The 12,905-nt window shown below is 38.6% G+C and overlaps 1 protein-coding gene and 2 non-coding genes across 3 annotated transcripts in view; 1 reads left to right on the forward strand and 2 right to left on the reverse strand.

Annotated features, from left to right (window-relative positions):
- The window catches only part of FREM3 (FRAS1 related extracellular matrix 3), an 86,747-nt gene that overhangs the window by 33,712 nt on the left and 40,130 nt on the right, over positions 1-12,905 (forward strand). The window lies entirely within an intron of this gene.
- On the reverse strand, positions 7,742-7,846 carry LOC125165088 (small nucleolar RNA SNORA15). Its single transcript, XR_007151974.1, has one exon. It is a non-coding gene; the product is annotated as a small nucleolar RNA SNORA15 (small nucleolar RNA).
- On the reverse strand, positions 11,217-11,322 carry LOC125165035 (U6 spliceosomal RNA). Its single transcript, XR_007151941.1, has one exon. It is a non-coding gene; the product is annotated as a U6 spliceosomal RNA (small nuclear RNA).

Genomic DNA, 12,905 nt, shown 5'->3' on the forward strand with positions numbered 1-12,905 from the left:
GTATACAGCTTTCAATTTTTATTTTTATTTTTATTTTGAGAGAGAGAATGAGCATGTATGAGCAAGAGAGGGACAAGGGGGGGGGGAGAGAGAGAGAGAGAGAGAGAGAATCTTAACTAGGTTCAAAGCCCAGCATGGAGCCCATTGTGGAGCTCAATCTCAACACCATGAGACCCATTACTGGACCCATACCTTAAACCACTTATAAAAGTTGACTCAAAATGGATCACAGGGGTTTAGTCAGTTAAGCAGTCAAGTGTGCAACTCTTGATTTGGGCTCTGGTCATGATCTCACAGTTGTGAAATGGAGCCCCATGACTGGCTCCACACTGACAGTGCAGAGCCTGCTTGGGATTCTCTCTCTCCCTCCCTCTGCCCCTTCCCTGCTTTTGTGCATACATGTGTGTGCACTCTCTCTTTCTCTCTCTCTCTCTCAAAATAAATAAATAAACTTTTAAAAAATGGATTATAGACTTAAATGTAATCCCTGAAACCATGAAACTCTAGAAGAAAACATAGGGACAAAGTTCTTAACATGAGCAGTGGTAATGATTTTTCAGATATGACATCTAAAGCGCAAGCCACAAAATCAAAAGAAACTATCAAGAAAGTGAAAAAGATAACCTATGAAATGGGGGGGGGGGGGGATTTGCAAACCATAGATTTGGTAAGGAGTTAATATCCAAAATATATAAAGAACTCATACAACTCAATAGCAAGCAAGGAAGAAGGAAAGAAAGATAGAAAGAAAGAGTGGGCAAAGGACCTGTATGGACATTTTTCCAAAGAAGATATATGAAAGGTCAACAGGCACATGAAAAGATGCTCAACATCACTAGTCATTAGGGAAATGCAAATCAAGACCACAATGACATTACCTCATGCCCGTTAGAATGTCCATGATCAAAAACACCAGAGATGGGGCGCCTGGGTGGCGCAGTCGGTTAAGCGTCCGACTTCAGCCAGGTCACAATCTCGCGGTCCATGAGTTCGAGCCCCGCGTCAGGCTCTGGGCTGATGGCTCAGAGCCTGGAGCCTGTTTCCGATTCTGTGTCTCCCTCTCTCTCTGCCCCTCCCCTGTTCATGCTCTGTCTCTCTCTGTCTCAAAAATAAATAAATGTTAAAAAAAAAAATTTAAAAAAAAAAAAAAACACCAGAGATAACAAATGCTGGTGTGGATATGGCAAAAGGGAACTCTTGTGCACTACTGGTGGGATTGTAAGACAGTCACTAAGGAAAACAGCATGGAGGTTCCTCAAAACTCCTAAAAATAACATATGATACAGCAATTCCACTTCTGGAAATATTCAAAGGAAACAAAAACATTAACAAAAAGATCTGTGCATCCCCACATTGACAGCACCATTATTTACAATAGCCAAGACATGGAGACAACCTTAGTGTCCATCAATGGACAAATGGATAAAGAAGTTGTGGTATATATACACAATGTAATATTATTTAGCCATAAAACAGGGAAATCCTACCATTTGCAAGAACATGGATGGACCTTGAAGGCATTTTGCTAACTGAAATAAGCCAGACAGAGGAAGAAAAATACTGTACGATCTCACTTAAATGTGGAATCTAAAAAAAGAAAAAAAGAGATTAGACTTACCAGAGGTGAATTGTTGGGAGAGGGAGAATTGGAAGAAGGTAGTCAAAAAGTACTAGCTTCTAGTTACAAGATAAATAAGCACTAGGGATGTAATGTACATGATGAACACAGTTAACACTGTTGTACAATATACAGGAAAGTTCCCATGAGAATAGATTGATCCTAACAGCTCTCATCACAAGAAGAATTTTTTTTCCTTTTTTTCTTTTCTTCTTTATTTACTTTTTATTGTACCTATATAAGAAAGTAGACATTAGCTGAACCTATTGTAATGATTTCACAATCTATATAAATCAAACCATCATGGTGCATACCTTAAACTTTTCTCAAACTGGGCAGGAAGGGGGAAGTATGGGAAGTATGGATAAAGACTAGAAAAAAAGTATGTTCAGTGGGTATCTATTGATGCCTCAAGGTAATGAGAATTTAAATCTTGTGAAGGGTCTTGTTAACACTCCCAGTCAACATTTCTCTTTCCCTGGGCTGGCATTAATTTAACTTCCACAAAGGAAAAATAAACAAGAGTCTGTATACCCACGTATACACGTGGTATCAGGAGGAATCCAGAGATTTTCCAAAGGCTGCAGTGCTGATCAGAGGTTGCCTGATGAACAGGATGAGCAGAGGAAGAGCATCACATCCAGCAGGGGATATGGAACATGAGTTTAACTAAAGAAAACTTAGTTACAATGAGGAGTTGCTCTGAAGCTCAGATATAGCTAATATTTTCACACAGGTGAGGCAGAATCTACAACTGCAATCAAATGCATTTAGAACGTTCAGGGAAATGTAACAGTCATAGAAACTTGTTCTGATACATTTTTTTCCATCAATGGCATTCTCTTGTTTTACTATCCTAATTAAAATGTGAAATTAACTCTATTTTGTAAAACTAAGATTTGTAAGCCACAGAATTTAGGTTTTAAAAAAAATCGTAATCCTTAGTTCCAGAAAATATATCAGGATATATCCTAACACTTTAAGTAATGAGTGCAAGTGCATCCCTTCTACAACTCAAGTTTTTCCCCAGAGGATTTTTGAATGGATATTAGGTATATTTTATATAAAAACACTTTTACCTTTGTGTTATATCTCTAAACTTTCCTAGCATTTCCAAGCAGTTGTACAGGTTTGGTCAGTTTTATAAACATAGATTTTTCTTTTCCATCTAATATTGTCTTTTTTGAAGGATCTGAGTTTAAAGCTTCATAAAAGCTCTTTGGGCAAATTAGGTAGATCAAAATGGTTCGTCTCTGTCACTGGGGAAAGGGAAAAATTCTTCCCAGAGAATTCATGTTGCAATGGCTGTGTGCTAAATGCATCTGACTAAATTAAAACAAGCAAACAAGGGGCGCCTGGGTGGCGCAGTCGGTTAAGCGTCCGACTTCAGCCAGGTCACGATCTCGTGGTCCGTGAGTTCGAGCCCCGCGTCGGGCTCTGGGCTGATGGCTCGGAGCCTGGAGCCTGTTTCCGATTCTGTGTCTCCCTCGCTCTCTGCCCCTCCCCCGTTCATGCTCTGTCTCTCTCTGTCCCAAAAATAAATAAACGTTGAAAAAAAAATTTAAAACAACCAAACAAAACAGGAAGACAGGGTCCCAACATCTAAATATGATTAAAAGGACATGTTGGGAGATGCTTGCATCTAGAATAGTTTCAGAAAAGCTTAATGTATCAGAGGAAAAAAGGGGGAGGGGGCAGGTATTATGGTGACTGTATTAGTCACTGTTCTCCAGAAACACAGAACAGTAGGAGTAGAAGAGGTATAGGAAATGTGTGTGTGTGAGAGACAGACAGAAACAGAGTATTGATTCACACAGTTGTAGAGCTGGCAAATTTTAAATCTGCAGGGTAGGCCAGCAAGTGGGCAACTGAGGCAGGTTTTTATGTTGCAGTCTGAGTTAGAATTGCTTCTTCTTGGGGAAACCTGTCATTGCTCCTAAGACCTTCAGCTGATTGGATGAAAGCCACACCCACATTCCGTTTTACTTAAATTCAACTGATTGTAAACATTGATCACAGCGAAAGAATACCTTCACAGCAATGTCTAGACTAGTGTTTGTCAAAAATACTGGGCATCATCTTTTTTGTTGACACGTAAAATTAACTTACATCACAGTAACAGTTTTGCCAAAAACTTTATTTATTGATTGATTTACTTACTTACTTACTTACTTATTTCAATAAGTATTCAATGGGGCACCTGGGTGGCTCAATTAAGAGTCTGACTTCGGCTCAGGTCATGATCTCACAGTTGGTGAGTTTAAGCCCACACCGGGCTCTGTGCTGACAGCCCAAAGCCTGGAGCTTGCTTCAGATTCTGTGTCTCCTTCTCTCTCTGTCCCTCCCCTTCTTGTGTTCTCTCTCTCTCAAAAATAAATAAATAAACATTTTAAAAATAAACAAATAAATTCAAGTTAATTAGCTTATAGTATACTATTGGCTTCAGGAGTAGAACCCACTGAATCATCACTTATATATGACACCCAGTACTCATCCCAACAAATGCCCTCCTCAATGCTCATCACCCATTAGCCCATCCCCCCACCTACCACCCCTCCAGCAACCTCAGTTTGTTTTCTATCTTTAAGAGTCTTTTATGGTTTGCCTCCCTCTCTGTTTTTATCTTATTTTTCCTTCCCTTCCCCTATGTTCATCTGTTTTCTTTCTTAAATTCCAGGTATGAGTGAAATCATATGACATTTGTCTTTCTCTGACTGCCATATTTCATTTAGCATAATACACTCTAGTTGCATCCACATTGTTGCAAATGTCAAGATTTCATTCTTTTTGATGGCTGAATAATATTCCAGTGTGTGTGTGTGTGTGTGTGTGTGCGTGTGTATAAAACCATAGATAGATATAGATATAGATAGATATAGATATAGATATAGATATAGATATAGACATAGATATAGACAGATATACCACATCTTCTTTATCCATTCATCAGTCAATGGACATTTGGGCTCTTTCCATACTTTGGCTATTGTTGATAGTGCTGCTATAAACATTAAGGTACATGTTGGGTTGCTCTCCTCTTGAAGCAGACTACAGATCTGCCTTCAGCACCACTGGAATCTCGTGCACGTGCTGTATGAGAAAAGCAGCCACATGTGTCTTAAGAAGTGTTTCTCCTCTGTTCCCTAGTGATACTTATTCCCAGTCTGTTGTGTCAGCCAGTATTAATACATAGAAAGAAATCCAGAATCTGGAAAATTATGGAAATAATTTTGGAAAGGATAATCTTGATAGAAATAGCATATTTTGATCCTTGATTCATGACTTCTGCCTGGGCCTGCCTAGGAAAACCAAAAGTCCATGTAGTGTAATGTAACTGTGGAAAATCATGCTGGGCAAAGGACCTTGGCTTAAGGGGCCATCATATTTTTGTTCTATGGTTGGTGCCATAAAATTCATATGCTCTGAGTTGGAAAATATTTCCTTTCCTTATAAACCCCAAGGAACACCTTTTAAAAGAAATTATATGCCCTAAAGATTGAGCTTTCATCTTATTTTAAAAAGAGTGAAATTGTAAAAACTACTATCAGTATCATTATTATGCCCACTTAGAATCATAGACCTGAAGACCGAAAATGACCTCAGAGGTTGTACCCATTTTTATGTTTCAGCATGTTCGGTGACAGACATGGGGATAAAGCATTACCTTGAAATTGTTTTGTAAACTTCAAGGGAGCTACTAGATTAGATTCCCTTTGGTATAGTCCAGGCAAAGAATAAACTGAGAAGCCTCTTTTTAGATGCTGCTTATGGAATCACCATTCATTCCGTTTTAAATTTTTTAAATATAGTATATACAAATACTAACTAGTCTTCTAGAAGCTGGAAAGAGCTCATGTAAACACAAAGATGAAGTGGAAATCGAGGAGAGGCAGATATACAGGAAAGGCAGGATGAAGGAAACAGAGAAAGGCTTTGACAAAGCAAACACACACACACACACACACACACACACACATCTGTGTGTGTTAAACCTCACCCACAACATTTCTTTTCACAGTTGAGTATCTCCTGACCATTATATATAATAGGAGCCAAGGTCAAATTATGCAACAGCATAATTCAGAAAGCATATAATCCAAAGTCTTCAAAACAAATTTTGTCTTCATAAAGTATATCTCAAGTGATTGTTACACTGAATTTCCCTTACCATTACTACAGCAATGGGTTTAGTCTGTCACTGACCTATTAGCTATGACCTATTCTGCCATTTTTTATTCTGTGAATCTATAGTCTCATTCAACATGTTGTGTAACAGAGACACTTCCATTTTCCATAAGGGTCTATAAGATTTATGTATTTGGCATTTGATTGCTTTAGTGGAACCTACTGGGACCATTTATAGCTTGTGCTATAAAAAAAAGGCACTTTTATTTCTAGAAAATAAATACTTTACCCAAGAGTTTGTAAGTTGAGTGGAAGCTTTTCATTTATCTAGCAATTGTTGACTTGTGGTCTGGCAGAGAGGAATTACTGACAAATTGAATGCTTCCCCTGGGAAAATAAAAGCTCAATGTATATTCTTTGCCTGATAAGTACTTGCCAAGAATTAGGCTAATGACATTTGTTGGCTCTCTGGCTTGCCCATTTTTGTAAGGCCTGGACTAAACAATGGAGATGACACAGAGCTAGTCTGTGGTTTACTTTACCTTCCAACCTTTCCTCCCTAATTACTGTCTTGTCAGACCTTAAGAAGAACTCTACCAGATGTCATTCCCCATTCATTTAGAGCTTAGTTAGATGGTTCCAAGGTTTGGCCAAACCCACTTACAAGGATATATGAATATACTTGGCTCTACATTCTGGGCCGTGTTGAGTAGAACTTTATTTTTATGTCTCTGCAGAGCTTCCTTTTGACCCTTTTTTCACATGACTCCTCCTTTCCCAACACTTCCAAATCAAATTGCTCTTGAAACACTCTTCTATCTCCTTTGGGCTGACTGTAGACATAAGCTGAGATGGGGATGTGACATTTGTCTCTTTCTTTGTAGGAGAATAAGTGATTCTGGTTTTCAAGCCCACTATTTCAGAGCTGCTTTTAGCTGACATTAGAGTAGCCACCCTGGGGGATGTGCCCTGTGTTGAACACCTATAAAAAACTGTAGGGACTTGGCTTGGTTGGAATCACATCTTCCTAAGGTATAGAGTGTATTATGGCTTTTCAGGAAATATTACTTTCATTACACGTACATAACAATTTTTATTATACTATCTCATTTCTTTTTTTTTTTCTCTTGGGTTGTGGGGAAGGAGAGAAATGCTAAGCTACAAAGCAAATAAAACTGTAGAATCATTCTTAAGAAAATGAAAACACGTATATAAAAGCTATCCATTTCTTGAGAATTCAGTATAACCACCACAATGTTAGTATCGCACTTGAAAGCAATGTAAGCAACATGTCAAAGAGCAAAGTGGCCCAATTTAACCAGTACTTGGAAGTCCTTGCAAGCCCCTAGCATTAGTTCATTTATTTCTGTCCACTTTTAAAATATAATGTGCTATAAAAAAAAAAGCTTAGCATACCATCACAGCTATTTTATTTATTTTTTGTGTTTGTTTATTTATTTATTTGTTTATGTTTATGTTTTCATTAATTCATAAAATATTTATTTATTTATTTAAATATAATTTATCATCAAGTTAGCTAGCATACAGTGTATACAGTGTGCTCTTGGCCTCAGGAGTAGATTCCCATGATACATCACTTACATACAACACCCAGTGTTCATCCCAACAATTGTTCTTCTCAATGTCCATCACCCATTTTCCCCTCCTCCCCACCTTCCCCCCCATCAGCCCTCAGCTTGTTCTCTGTATTAAGAGTCTCTTATGGTTTACCTCCCTCTCTGTTTGAAACTATTTTTTTCTCCTTCCCTTCCCCCATGGTCTTCTGTTAAGTTTCTCAGATTCCACATATGAGTGAAAACATGGTATCTGTCTTTCTCTGACTTCACTCAGCATAATACCCTCCAGTTCCATCCATGTTGTTACAAATGGCAAGATTTCGTTCTTTCCCATTGCCCAGTAGCATTCCATTGTGTGTGTGTGTGTGTATGTATATGTATATGTATATGTATATGTATATGTATATGTATATATCATATCTTCTTTATCCATTATCAGTTATCACAGACATTTCAAAGGGAAGACTTTTGCATGGTGTCTGGCTGCATCAATTACTGAGATAAAGAACAAAGTATTCAGCCATGCCTTATACTATCTCATTTCTAATGCCAATCAAGCACAAACCTATATGTCCAGTGTTATGTGATCAGTTTCTAGAACATGACCAGAACACTGGACTATGGTGGGGGGGGGGGGGGGGAGGAGGAGTTAAATAATATATACTATGGAAATGTAAAAGAATATTTTTTTAATTTTTTAATGTTTTATTATTTATTTTTGAGAGTGAGTGAAACAGCACGAGCAGGGTGGGGCAGAGAGAGAGGGAAACACAGAATCCAAAGCAGGATCCAGGCTCTAAGCTGTCAGCACAGAGCCCGTTGAAGTGCTCAGACTCACCACAAGATCATGACCTGAGCCAAAATCAGATGCTCAACCGATAAGCCACCCAAGTGCCTCTGTGAAAGAGTATTGTTATTATTTTTTTTTAAGATGTCTCTAGAACTAGACCCTCAAGTTTAAAGATCAGTTCACAGCCTGTGCACACAGTATTTTGCAGAAGTAGTTCTAAGCTAAGAGGATAACAACCTGGATTGCAGGTTCTGACTCCCTTTCTAACTAGAATAAAACCACAGGTCCATGCTATGATATCACTACATTTTTTAAAAACCATTATCTACATTTTTATGAAGCAAGGTAATATATTTACAAACTGAACCTAGGTCAAATTATTGGCAGTGCTCATTCTATTCTTTAAATCTATGTTTAGGTCAGTTTTTCTCCAGGAGGCAGTCAGTCATTCAACAAGTATTTATTGAGCCCTGTAATTTCTAGGATCTTTGCCAAGGGCTAGGAACTCCATAATGAAAATAAGCTACTGATATGGAAAGAGAACCAGACATAGAGACAATTCACTCAAGTACTAGCAAGGAGATATGTGCATGAGTGACAGAGATGAACCATCACCCAGGGAAGTTTTCCCAAGGAGCAATGTTCAAACTGGGCCTTGAAGGATGACTAAGAATTTTTAGCTTCACCGTTAGCTTCACAAACTGCACATAACTTAGAATAAGCTAACTCATAGGCTCCAAAGGCAGCAAGAGAGGTAGGAGATGACGGGGGGTGGGGAGCCATGGTGGAAAGAATCCAGACCATGGAGGGCTTTGCATACTTTTAGATTTATTGACTAGCTATGTGACCTTGAGTGAGGCACAATTACTGAACTATAGGCACTTCACTTGTCAAATGTCATGTATGCCCGTCCCTGTATTCAAAGTGGTGGTAAGCATTGGATTTTCACATGAGATCTCAGATATTAAAGGATTCAGTTGTAATATGCCAGTGGGGTTAAGATCACACCTCTGGATGTGCCAGTGCACCTCTGTACCCAGATAGTTGGTGTGCCTTCCCAAGAACTCATCCTCCTCACATGTGGATAAGCCTCCTGAGAGCTTAAAGTTTGCATTTGATTTATCAAGTTGCACCAACTTATGCTGAGTAATACTATTTTTCCAAACTGGGACATAATAAGTTAATATGTTTTCTTTATTGCTGTGACAGTGCCACCTACCAAGGGGGACAGAAAGAACTAGGGAATGGTAAACCTGGAAGGAACTCAGAAAGGTTTTAATTCCATCCCTCTTTGGAGAGAAAAAATAATGAGGTTCTGAGAAAGACCCTGAGCTTTCTCTGGCTCTATCTAGATGGTATCCAAAAATGAGAATGATTGTTCTGATCTCCAAAGAGGAATTTGCTATATATATTGCATTGGTCTGCATTGCATTGCATAATATTACATTACATTACATTACATTACATTACATTACATTACATTCTCTGGAAGGAAGAGTTTGCTTCAACATCCTCCTTGAATCCTATAGAGTCTTGAGAAGGAAGAAGGCACAATGTTTTCTCCCTTCCAGTTATGCCATGTGGAGCCCCAACTCCCAAAGAGAAATGGCCATTGCATGTGATCATGCAATTGGTGTATTTTTTCTTTCCTCCTAGTTGGAAACTTCTGCTAATAGAGTCTCATCCTTTTTTAAATATTCTAAAGTCTTGCTTTGAGAGTACTTCGGGTAGTTTTGTTTTGTGTGAAGGGCAGGATGTGGTGCCCCTATAGAGGCATGCAAAACAATCGAAGAAAAGCTTCTGGTCTTTACTTTTTCCCCCTGCTTCCACTGCAGTAATATTGAAGAACTCTATTTTAAGAAGGCAAGAAAGGGCACAGATAACTTGTATTGTCATACATAGCAATAACGTGTTGGGTTTTATTCTTCAAAATGGAGAGCCAAATATATCATCAAGACAGTTTGGGGACATCTCCAAAAAGAATACCAAACACCTCTGTCACACTGCATTACACCTGCCGCCCCTGTAGCCCCTCCCACCTGGCGGTGAACACAAAGATCCCTTCCTCCATCACCTGCCCACACATTTCCAAAGACTGCATAAGTGAATATAGAAACACTGTCTGGGAAGTAACATTGCTGTAGCTTAGAAGAACACAATGAGAGAAATGACTGTAGATAGCTCATCTGTTTGCTTTTTAGTTTTCCCCTCCTTTTCTGAAAAACCTGATTTGCACAAAACAACCTGTTTTTCCTCAAGAAGAGAATGGACATGCACCTGTGTGTTGGGGACTCCAAAAGGAGAGCCACCTCTCCTCCCCTGCTTTGGGTCATGGGTGGCCACACCCTGAATCACTGAAGGAAGAATCAGGCAGGCCCATGGAGTTACTGAATAGAAGTGAATTATGCAAAAGAAAAGAGGGTGGAATAATATCCTTGTGCAGGAAGGGGATGTGGCATATCTCACCCAACAAAGAACATGGTTTTAAATTGCTACTCACAACTCCAGGAACACTGGAGACAGCTAGGGAAAAAAAATGGAAGTTGGTCTCATGCAATTTGACTTTTTCTCTTACCTAATTTTGTTAATTCTTCTATCTCAAGTTACTTTCTTTTCCCTGAAATTATACCTCTACTGGGGAAGAATACATTATATTTATCATAGTTCTATTCTGTAGACATGCAACTTAGCTGTACGCATCAAGCCTCAAACACATTTCATCACAATGAGGCACTGTGAAGCATTTTCCAAAGAAAAATGGTATTAACTGACACTACGTGAAAATTGATAGTGATAGGTATTATGATGAGGTGGTGCTTATGGAAGTCAGATACATTTTAAAGTTGGTGGCTGTAGAAGTTAAATGCTTATGACAATGAAGCTATTTGAAAATGTCATGGAGTATTAAAAAACATGAGTATGATATTAGATGTTCATTGGGTAATTATTAAACCTTTGAGATCAAATATCCTATTCAATTAAATCTTTTTTCAGGCTCAAGGCCATAAGCTATTAACATTTGACAATGACTGCTACCTTATCATTTAGTACTTGATTTGACTCATTTGAGAGTCAGCATTTATTTGTTTTTTGTTTTTATTTTTTTCTCAACATGGAATGCTTCATGAATTCCTGTGTCATCCTCACACAGGGCCATGCTAATGTTCTCTGTATTGTTCCAGTTTTACTATATTTAGTATATGTGCTGCCAAAGCAAGCATGAGAGTCAGCATTTATTTTAGATGTATTTTCAAAATTGTCTTTAGCAATACATAATCTATTTTTCATTTTAAGGTGTTTTTCAATCATTTCATTTGAAAAGAAGAGATTATATCAGAAACCAAAATTGGTACCTAAGTTACATCAAAATTAGATCTTCCTGAATATAGTATTTGGGTAAAACACTTAGGATATATTTCCTTTTTTAAAAAAACTCAATGGGAGATAATTATGAAAATGTAAATGCATTATGCCCTTCAATTCAAGAAGCTTGAAATTCTGCAGTTGGGTATTTTTCTCCATTATTACTTCCAATTGCTTTCTAAGCCATTGCCATTCCAAAATTCACTTTTCTACTTCTCTTCACCTCACTGTGCACTCAGATCTTTTCCTCGTCCAGACTGGTCCTGTCAGTTCCTATTCCCTGACTCCTATCTCTTCCATCTTGTTTGTCTCTTATTTTTCTTCTTTCACATTGGCAGATTGCACACTTCCTAGCCCAGAGTTCCACATGTATCAGGCACTTGGGACATGTTGGTCCTGTTTACCCCCATCCTGCATCCCCCATTATGAGCTTATATGTTCTGTTTAGAACATTATAGCATTAATTTCGTTCTACATAGTTCTTTTCTTAATAATTCATTCTCCTGACTCATGAAGGAGAAAAAAGGAACTTACTAATAATAGCTCAAACCATAAAAATGACGTGCCCACACTTCCCCACCTACACGGTCTCTCCTATCCAGTGCCTCCTGTGACCCTGTCTTTACCACCGTCTTACAGATGGGGGAGCAGGGATGGAGGCACCTGCCTATGGCACAGAGATCACGTGTGGGAGGGCTGCCTCTGGTCTTCCCACCTAAACTTAGTGACCTGATGCTTCCATTTCAATAGCTGCCCAGGAAAAAAGTGTGATGGTTAATCAGATCCCATGAATATCACTCTTGTCCACAACTTTAAACTGTGATTTGTCCACAGGAAAAATAGTTTTAATGTCCTTGATATTGTATCCTTCTAATTTTCCTCAGATTAACTTAGATTCAGGCTACCTTCTGAAGTCAACGGGGAATATTTGATTATCAATGTCAAATTCAAATCCAAAATGTTTCATTTGTCATTCTCCCAAAATAGGAGTATGAAATATAGGAACATTTAAAAAAAATTTGTTAACATTTATTTATTTTTGAGAGACACAGAGAAGCAGAGCATGAGCAGGGGAGGGGGAGAGAGAGAGAGAGATACAGAATCTGAAGCAGGCTCCAGGCTCTGAGCTGTTTGTTATCACAGAGCCTGATGCGGGGCTCGAACCCACGAACTGCAAGATCATGACCTGAGCTGAAGTCGGACACTCAACTGACTGAGCCACTCAGGCGCCCCAATAGGAACATTTTTTATCAGAGATGCAGTAAAATCCTTTAATTTCATCTGCACCAGTGGTTCTCAATGAAAGATTATTTTTCTCCCTAGGGGACATTTGGCAATGTCTAGAGACTTTTTTTTTTTTTTTATTGGTACAATTGGAGGATAGGGGTAGGTGAGAGACTGCTGGCGGTTTCTAGTAGGTAGAGGTCAAGGA

This window comes from Prionailurus viverrinus, chromosome B1 (genome assembly GCF_022837055.1).
Source record: "Prionailurus viverrinus isolate Anna chromosome B1, UM_Priviv_1.0, whole genome shotgun sequence".
Taxonomy (NCBI): domain Eukaryota; kingdom Metazoa; phylum Chordata; class Mammalia; order Carnivora; family Felidae; genus Prionailurus; species Prionailurus viverrinus.